Source organism: Prionailurus bengalensis, chromosome C2 (assembly GCF_016509475.1).
Source record: "Prionailurus bengalensis isolate Pbe53 chromosome C2, Fcat_Pben_1.1_paternal_pri, whole genome shotgun sequence".
Lineage (NCBI taxonomy): Eukaryota > Metazoa > Chordata > Mammalia > Carnivora > Felidae > Prionailurus > Prionailurus bengalensis.
In genome coordinates this window covers 28,580,100-28,588,874 of record NC_057350.1, presented here as the reverse complement: position 1 = coordinate 28,588,874, position 8,775 = coordinate 28,580,100, and the positions used below count along the sequence as shown (strand labels likewise).

The window sequence follows — 8,775 nt, the reverse complement described above, 5'->3', positions numbered from 1 at the left end:
TATGTAGTCAACAAGATACAGTTTGAGTACTTTCATGAACACTTAGCCCACACTTTGGAACCTACAAATTTCTTTTTTTTTTTTTTTTAAAGTTTATTTACTTTTTTGAGACAGAGAGAGACAGAGCATGAATGGGGGAGGGTCAGAGAGAGAGAGAGGGAGACACAGAATCTGAAACAGGCTCCAGGCTCTGAGTGGTCAGCACAGAGACCGACGCGGCTCGAACCCACGGACCACGAGATCATGCCCTGAGCCGAAGTCGGACGCTTAACCGACTGAGCCACCCAGGCGCCCCAGAACCTACAAATTTCTAACACACATGCCATCATGTCACCTTCACACAGAAAACTGTTGCACAGTAAGTTCAAGTGACTTGCGTCACATAACATGGGATGAGTTTTTATCCTTTTCTTATTTCTAGAGCTCCGGGATACACCCTGGAGGAGTTATTTCAACGACATTTTGATTGATAACCATATATATATATATATATATATATATATATATATATATATATATATATATATATATATGGCAGAAAGCTGAGTGCTTTACCCATCACAACTTTATAAAAGACATGGTCCCTTCCCCTTAGAAGTTTACAGTCTTTCAGAAGAGATGAATAAAATAAATGCAGTGTGTTGAATGGTACTCATCAACTAAGGGAGAGTGTAAGAGGGCACTTCGGTGTGATTACTCAAATCACAGAATGGGGAGCGTTCTGGTAAAAGAAAATGAGCGGTGATCACAAGACACTGATGATGAAGACTGAGAAACCAGTGTGGCCGTCTAAGAAATGTGCACTTTAACATCTTTAAGGATAAGGCAAATGGAATATGATGCTGAGAAGTAGGAGCCAGATAAAAATAGGACTTGGCCTTTTTCTTATAGGCAAAGGTCTTTGTTTAGAGTTATGATACTTCAGGAAGATTTACCGTCCTATAGTATATACAATGTGAATAATAAAAACTAAATGGCAAAAAAAAAAAAAATAAAAAAAAAAAAAAAAAAAATAAAGACCAGTTAGAAAGCTACTGCAGTGGGGCGCCTGGGTGGCGCAGTCGGTTGAGCGTCCGACTTCAGCCAGGTCACGATCTCGCGGTCCGTGAGTTCGAGCCCCGCGTCAGGCTCTGGGCTGATGGCTCAGAGCCTGGAGCCTGTTTCTGATTCTGTGTCTCCCTCTCTCTCTGCCCCTCCCCCGTTCATGCTCTGTCTCTCTCTGTCCCAAAAATAAATAAACGTTGAAAAAAAAAAAAATTAAAAAAAAAAAAAAAGAAAGCTACTGCAGTAACAATCATGAAGTACTAATACTTGAATTTGGAAGATGACAGTGGAAAGAGAAAAAAATAAACCCAAACTCATAATTCTTCCTGTTCTAATGAAAATGATTACTGAAATAGTCATATATATCATGTGCTGATATATGAAGGCATAAAATAAAACCAAACACTTATAAACACACTTGCATGAAAACTTTGGTTAAATGATTGCATAAAGTTACCTATTCTACAAAGGAAAAAGCATTTATAATATCTGCTTTCAATATATTCTCAGGTAGCATATACAATTTCTTAATATAAGGCTTTGATTACATTTTTGTATTATTTTAAAAACATTTATTGTAGGTGGCCTAAAAATAAAACTTTCAACAACTACAATCAGAAAATATCTATATACAACGAAAGACAATCTATACTAGATAGAAATCACTTCTTAAAAACTATCAAGGTCTATTTGGTTCATACTAATTTTAAGATACCAAACTACGATGTATGTCTCTATATTTCACAACAACAAAAAAAGTATCTTATAAATATCCTTCTCTGATAACATTATTTTTATGATCCAAATGAAAAAATATACATGTAAATACCCAAAAGATAAATTACCTGGCCATAATTATAAACCCTACTTTTTGAAACCTCATAGTTACATGCTACCTTTCGTAGGTACATATGTATCAGTCTGAGAAATAAACTACTTTCAACTAATTCAAACTATCAAAATGTATTATTATATATACAACTGAAGATCTTTGTTTCCTCGTGCTTTAAATATTCCCTATCCCTAGAAAATTCCTAAGGCACATTTTCAGGATTGGAAAAAAAGTGTATCTTCTCCATGCATTCAAGAAATATTTACTCAATAAATACTTACGAGCTCCTTCTAGATGCCTATCATTAAAAAAAAATAATTTTTAAAGGTATAATTGATACACAAAAAGATGTACAACTTGATGAGATTGGAGGTAAACACAGACTCATGAAATCACTGCCACAGTCAATGCCATAAATACATCCAACACCTTGAAAAGTTTCCTCCTGCCCTCTTTATTTTTTGTATGGTAAGAACACTTAACATAAGATCTACCTCTTTGCAATTTTTTAAATATAAAATACAGTATTGTTAACCATAGGTAGTATGCTGTACAGGTCTTTAGGATTTATACCTCTTGTGTAATTTAAAGTTTGTACTTTTGACCAAAACCTCAGTTTCCTCCTCCCAATTCCTGGTAAACACCATTCTATTCCCTGCTTCTATGAGTCTGACTATTTTGGGTTCCTCATATAAGTGAGGTCATGTTCTTCTGTCTAGCTTATTTCACCTAGGATAATGTCCTGTAAGTTCATCATGTTGTCACAAATGACAGGATTTCCTTCTTTTTTAAGGTTGAATAATTCCATTATATGGAAATACCACATTTTCTTTATCCGTGTCTTGGCTATTGCCAATAGGGCTGCAATGAGCCCCAAGAGTGCAGATACCTCTTCAAGATCCTAATTTCAATTTGTTTTGTTATATACCCAGAAGCAGGACTACTGGATCATATGGTTCCATAATCATTGTGTTCAATAGTGGCTATACCAACTGATGCCCAGCACCACTCTAGGTTCTTTCAGATATATTAGGGATGAACAACACAACATAAAAAGATTCCTGCCCTCAGGGAGCTTTCACTATAGAAGAGGAAAATAATCAATAACCAATAATTTTTTAAAAATTAATTTCATGGTAGTCTTAAAGGTGGTTAAGTGTTGTGGAAAAAGGAAAGAAGTAAAAAAGGAAAGAGGGGAGGCTTCCACCTTGAATGGTTACCAGGCTAGGCCTCATCAAGAAGATGCCACAGGCTTATCAGCTAATACAAGAACTTTAATTTTACTACTACTAAGATGAAGGCTTAAAAGCAGAGGAATGATTTTCTTTTTCAAAAAGTGGCCAGGGGACCCTGGGTGGCTCAGTCGGTTAAGTGTCTGACTCTTGGTTTGGGCTCGGGTCATGATCTCACAGTTGGGGAGTTCAAGCCCCGCACAGGGCTTTGTGCTGACAGTAAGGAGCCTGCTTGGGATTCTGTCTCTCTGTCCCTCCCCTACTCATGTTCTCTCTCTCTCAAAATAAATAAATACTTTTTCTAAAAAAAGTAGCCAATAATATATAATGTTAGAACTGGGTGTCGGGGCACTTGGATGGCTCAGTTGGTTAGGCGACTGATTTCGGCTCAGGTCATGATCTCACAGTTCGAACCCGCATCAGGCTCTGTGCTGACAGCTCGGAGCCTGGAGCCTGCTTCAGATTCTGTGTCTTCCCTCTCTCTACTCCTCCCCTGCGCACGCTCTGTGTCTCTGTCTCTCAATAGTAAATAAATGTTAAAAAAAAATTTTTTTTTTTAAAGAACTGGGTGTCAAAAAAAGTAGATTTCGTTAAAAAGGAAGAAGTAGTACTATATATTAAAAAGGAAAAAAAAAAGTGAGTAGGACTATAAAACAACTACCACAGATCTAGAGCCCAAAGTAACAGCTAACATACAGTTATAGCAAGTATTAATCCAGGAGCTTTATCCCCCATGACAACACCACGTGTTACCATGTTCAAAGGTCAATACTACCTTATCCACATTCTGAATTACATTCTGAATTCTGAACACTAAAAAAGCTTAAAACAAGCCAAATTGGTGGTAAAATCTGATCTAAGTTCATATAAGATAGCATATAGATCTTGATTTATCCTACTTGGCAAATATATACATGAAGAAACATTACCCCCAAAATCTAGGTAACCTTTAAATATCCTAATTAATGAAAAGTCATAGATACATCTATACGTATACATATAACCATTTTTTCTTAACTGCCCTATTTTATGCAGGAGATAGAGGAGTTACATCATTCAGTTTATCACAAAAACCAGCCATGCTTTTACAAAATGGACAAAAAGGGGGGCGCCTGGATAGCTCAGTCGGTTGAGCATCCAACTTTGGCTCAGGTCATGATCTCATGGCTGGTGAGTTCGAGCCTCACGTAGGGCTCTGTGCTGACAGCTTGGAGCCTGGAGCCTGCTTCCGATTCTGTGTCTCCCTCTCTCTCTGCTCCTAACCCGCTCGCGTTCTGTCTCTGTCTCTCTCAAAAATAGATAAACATTAAAAAAAAATTTTAAAAAGGAAAAACAGGAACATACAAAAGAATAAAATTCTATTCAGCATATAACCTAGAGTAAGGTGGAAAATATGAGTCTGCTATTACAGATTTTGAATTGTACAGTATAAAGGTAGTGTATTTTTCATACATGTGCCCCAACCATTGACTAATTGCTTTATCTGATGTTCAACAAACAGAAACGTTACTTATTTCAACACCGAAGGAAAACCAGGCTGTTTGAGAACCACTAAAAAGATGGTATATTAGCTTTCAACATGGCATCTTTCTACCGGATTTTAAAGGATACTTTTAATTAGATATGAATTTGGCAAACACATGGTCTTTAAAAAACCCAAGATATAACTATAGCTATGATGTCCAATATGGTAGACACGTGGCTACTGAGCATTTGAAAAGTGACTAGTTTGCCTTTTTAAAACTTTTTAATTTTTATTTCATTTTTTAAAAATGTTTATTTATTGGAATGCCTGGGTGGCTCAGTGGGTTATGCGTCCAACTTTGGTTCAGGTCATGATCTTATGGTTCATGAGTTCAGGCCCCATGTAGGGCTCTGCTGACAGCTTAGAGATGGAGCCTACTTTGGATTCTGTGTCTCCCTCTCTTTCTCTGACCCTCCCCTGCTCACACACTGTTTCTCTCTCTTTCAAAAATAAATAAAGATTAAATTATTTATTTATTTATTTACTTACTTATTTATATGCTTGTAGCCAGAATTATTATCAAATTCCACTCACTGAGGCAGAGATCCTTGCGGTGTTAACAAAAGATTTCCCCCTCCTACAGCACACTACACGCACCTGTAAGTTCATCTGCCAGCCAGTGGCCTCAACTCCAAGCTCTAACAATGTGCAGGAAAAGTGACTAGTTTGAATTGAGATGTGCTATAAATGAAAATATACACTGAATTTCAAAAACTTACTGTGAGAAAATGAATGTAAAATATCTCAGAATTTTATATTAATTATGCAATGAAATGATAGTATTTTACTGATGGGGGTTAAATAAAATATTTCATTGATTGATTAGTTCCTTTTTTCCTCTTTTAATGTGCCTAGGGAAAAATTTCAAATTACATGTGTAGCTTATACTATACTTTTTTTTTAAATTTTTTTTTAATGTTTTTATTTATTTTTGAAGGAGAAAAAGACAGAGCATGAGCAGGGGAGGAGCAGAGAGCAAGGAAGACACAGAATTCGAAGCAGGCTCCAGGCTCTAAGCTGTCAGCACAGAGTCAGATGTGGGGCTCAGACTCACGAACTGTGAGATCACGACCTGAGCCGAAGTCGGACACTTAACCGAATGAGCCACCCAGGCGCCCTTCTTCTGTGTGAACTTCTACTCAATGAACAGCACTGTTCTATAGTAAGACTGAGAAAAAGATGGACATAAAATTTCTTAAGTCCTTATGTTCCAGAATAAATAATTTCACATTAGATATCCAAAAAGATTAACACAACATGGATAAAGTTAGCAAGATATATTTATCAGAAATGCTAAAGCAAATTATTTTTAACTCAAGGGTATATTATTTTGGATATTCAAGAGGTATCCAAATATCCAGGAATAAAATAAAAGCCCTACGTATGAAATGTCTAACTTATTTTAAAAGCAACATTCAGTACTTCTACACTAGTAAGTATATATAAGGGTTCTGTGTCTTATTTTCCTTCCCTAGGGTTAGGACAGACCTCAGTTTCAGTGACTAAATATATACTATAATGGCATCAGAAAACGGGCAATTTATTTTTAATGGACAGAAAAATTTCATACCTCCTAAAAAACAACTTTAGATTTTACTTAAAGTTGGAAAAAATTAAGTCCATTTCATAGTAAGATCTATCATTAAGAAAAGATACACTGATAAACATTTCCCAAATATCCTTAAAAGCACTCCAAGTATATATTATACTAAAGTTAAACATTTCCATATTCCACAATTCCCCGGTTCCAGTCCTGTGCATATACGCATCAGAAATGAATGTTTGTTTCTACCAAAAGATATAAACAAATTCACAGTAACCTTTCTTATACCCTCCAATTGGAAAGATATTCAAAATCCATGTACAATGGAAAAGATAATGGTAGTCTAATCATACATACAATGGAATACAGACAATTTGAAAAGGGAGAGACAAATAATACACATATGGAGGACTCTTGCAGACATAAGGTTGATCAAAACACTCAGACACAAAACAGCTCACATTACATGGTTCCAATTGTATAAAGCTGAAAAACAGGCAAAATTAACACACAGAAAAAAACACCAAAGATTGGTTTCTGTTGAGTGGAAGCAGTACTGACTAAGAAAGACAGCCTTTTGAGGTTGGGTGTTAGCTATGCAGGGTTTGCTTATGTAGAAGAAAAGAAAAATCACTGAACGGGCAAGAAAGAGTCTATTTCACTAGGTGAAATTATACCTTGATAAAATGTTTATTTAGGTAACTTTTTTTTAAAAAAATGGTTTATATCTGTTAGTTTTAAAGAGTTTTAAAGTCCATTTGAATGTTTGTATCTCTAAATATTTAATTTTAACAGTTAATTCTTATCTTCAATTTAAAAAGATAACTTTCCATGCTCCTGGATCAGAGAAACAAATATTGTTAAAATGTCTACTACCCCAAGCAATCCACACATTTAAGGCAATCCCTATCAAAATACCAATGGCATTCTTCACAGAACTAGAACAAAAAAAATCCTAAAATTTATATGGAACCACAAAAGACGCCGAATAGCCAAAGCAATTTTGAAAAAGAAAAGTGGGGCACCTGGTTGGGTCAGCTGGCTGGGTGCCCAACTCTTATTTTTGGCTCAGGTCATGATCTCACCATTCATGAATCCAAGCCTCGAGCAGAGCTCTGCACTAACAGCACAGAGCATGCTTGGGATTCTCTCTCCCTTTCTCACTGCCCTTCCCCCCCCCCCCCAATAAATAAACTTTTTTTTAAAAGAAAAAAGCAAAGCAAAGCTGCAGGTATCACAATTTCAGACCTCAAGTTATATTACAAAGCTGTAGTAATCAAAACAGTATGGTACTGGCACAAAATAGACACTGTGATCCAGTTATCATGCTACTGGGTATTTATCCCCCAAATGCAAAAACACTAATTCAAAGGGATATATGCACCCCTACGTTTACAGCAGCATTATTTACAATTGCCAAATTATGGAAGCAGCCCAAGTGTCCATCGATTGATGAACAGATAAAGAAGGTGTGTGTGTGTGTGTGTGTGTGTGTGTGTGTGTGTGCATACATAACGGAATATTCACTCATAATAAAGAATGAAATCTTGCCATTTGCAATGACCTGGATGGAAACAGGGAGTATAATGCTAAATGAAATAAGTCAGTTAGAGAAAGCCAAATGCCATATGCTTTCACTCATAGGTGGAATTTAGGAAACAAAACAAACGAGCAAGAGGTAAAAAAAAAAAAAGAGAGAGAGAGAGAAAGGAACAAGCCAAGAAACAGACACTTAACTACTGAGAACAAACTGACAATTATCAGAAATAGATGAGGGGATGCATGAAATAGGTGATAGGGATTGAGAAGGGCACTTGTCCTCATGAGCATGGGGTTATGTATGGAAGTGTTAAATCACTACACCATACACTTGAAATTAATATAACACTGTATGTTAACTACACCAGAATTAAAATTAAATTTTAAGCTAATAAATAAATAACCAGTAACCCGCCCTCCAAAAAACTAAAAAATAAAAGGATAACTTTGAATTCCAAAAAATCCAGAGTTTCTGATCCTATCATTTCTTTCACTGAGAAAGTATGCATACTCAGAATTAAAGTTAATATTTGGGGAGTTGTCTACATTTTCTTTTATAGTCCTAATGTGCTTATTTAAATTTCTTATTTGCTTTCACCCTCCCTCTCTTAACTGACAATAAAAAAGAAAAGATGCTGCTTTGCCAATGGTGAATAATCTTGAACAGTGACTACTTTAAAAGTTCAATACAGGGGCGCCTGGGTGGCTCAGTCGGCTCAGGTCATGATCTCGCGGTTTGTGAGTTCGAGCCCCACGTCAGGCTGACAGCTCAGAGCCTGCTTCTGATTCTGTGTCTCCCTCTCTCTCTCCCCCTCCCCCACTCACGCTCTGTCTCTCTGTGTCTCAGAAATAAATAAACATTAAAAAATTAAAAAAAATAAAAATTAAAAAAAATGAAAGTTCAAAACACTGTGTGATGGAAACATAAAATACTGTAAATTTATCCAATCCTAGAAATTCATATGGCTTGACAAGTGATTAAGAAAATCTGTAAAACTGATTTTTGTGTCATTGCATATGAATATAAATAATGAATATCCAGTTAACAAAGAAAATACAT

At 36.0% G+C, this 8,775-nt stretch overlaps 1 non-coding gene across 1 annotated transcript; it reads right to left on the bottom strand.

Moving 5' to 3' along the window:
- Positions 1-5,132: 5,132 nt before the first annotated feature.
- LOC122492506 lies at positions 5,133-5,286 on the bottom strand. The gene has a single exon (XR_006299681.1). It is a non-coding gene; the product is annotated as a small nucleolar RNA SNORA62/SNORA6 family (small nucleolar RNA).
- Positions 5,287-8,775: the final 3,489 nt, after the last annotated feature.